Source organism: Hipposideros armiger, unplaced genomic scaffold, assembly GCF_001890085.2.
Source record: "Hipposideros armiger isolate ML-2016 unplaced genomic scaffold, ASM189008v1 scaffold_147, whole genome shotgun sequence".
Lineage (NCBI taxonomy): Eukaryota > Metazoa > Chordata > Mammalia > Chiroptera > Hipposideridae > Hipposideros > Hipposideros armiger.
The window spans coordinates 3,373,814-3,374,817 of record NW_017731497.1 but is presented as its reverse complement, the minus strand read 5'-3'; the positions used below and the strand labels follow the sequence as shown (position 1 = coordinate 3,374,817).

Genomic DNA, 1,004 nt, shown 5'->3' with positions numbered 1-1,004 from the left:
CAAAATACCATAGGTTGTGTGGCTTAAACAACAGAAATTTATTTTCTCATAGCTCTGGAGGCTAGAAGTCCAAGATCAGGGTGCCAGCAGGGTTGGTTTCCTCTGAGGCCTATTTCCTTGGCTTGCTGATGGCCACCCTCTTGTTGCCTCTTCACATGGTTTTTCCTCTGGGCACACATATTCCTGCTGTCTCTCTGTGTATCCAAATTTCCTCTTCTTATAAGGACGCCAGTCTTACTGGATTAGGGCCCACCCTAGTGGCCTCATGTTAACTTAATCACCTCTTTAATGGCGCTACTCCAAATACAGTCACATTCTGAGGTACTGGGGGTTAGGACTTCAACATATTAATTTTGGGGGAAAGTAGGGAGACACAATTCAGCCCATAACAAATACTTACTTTAAGAATTACTTGAAAAAAAAAAAAAAGAATTACTTGAGTTTTTGATGTCTGTTTCCTCTGATGGGCCATAAACTCTATAAGAGCAGGATTAGGACTCTCTGTTTGCTGTTTTCTGTACAGTGCCTGTAGGTGCTCAGTAGGTATTTATGGAATGAATTAACTAATGAGTTATCTTTCCTTGGTTGATCCGAAATGAAAAGGATAGCTGCAGGACCTCAGGCTGGCAAGAAGCCGAAACAGAGCCCTTGGAACCATGCACCAAGCAGTCACCTTTTCCTGGCATAACCATCCCTCATGGATGGACTCAGTTCAATACGAATTGGTGTTGAAGGCCTACTGTGCATCAGACTTTTGTCTGACTTTACAGGATGGGAAGCTCCTGATAAGAGAAGGGGAAAGAGGTAGGGGTTAGTGTTCTGATTGCTTGTCCTTATGCCTTCCCATGGCTGGGCTTTGGAAAGTTACCAAATAAATGAAAGAGTGACATTTATTTTCTGGGAGTTGAATTAGTAGTGTGATGAATTAGTAGCTCTAATTCCACTTTCCCCTTCTTAGCCATTGTGACCCTGGTTCCAGGTCAGAGACTCAGAGGGCCCTGCTT

General features: G+C 43.4%; 1 long non-coding RNA gene across 1 annotated transcript in view; it reads right to left on the bottom strand.

Moving 5' to 3' along the window:
• Positions 1-373: 373 nt before the first annotated feature.
• LOC109387100 (uncharacterized) overlaps positions 374-1,004 on the bottom strand; it is a 5,685-nt gene continuing 5,054 nt past the window's right edge. Inside the window, exon 3 of the long non-coding RNA XR_002124906.1 lies at positions 374-782. This is a non-coding gene — a long non-coding RNA (uncharacterized LOC109387100). The remainder of the gene's footprint in view (positions 783-1,004) is intronic.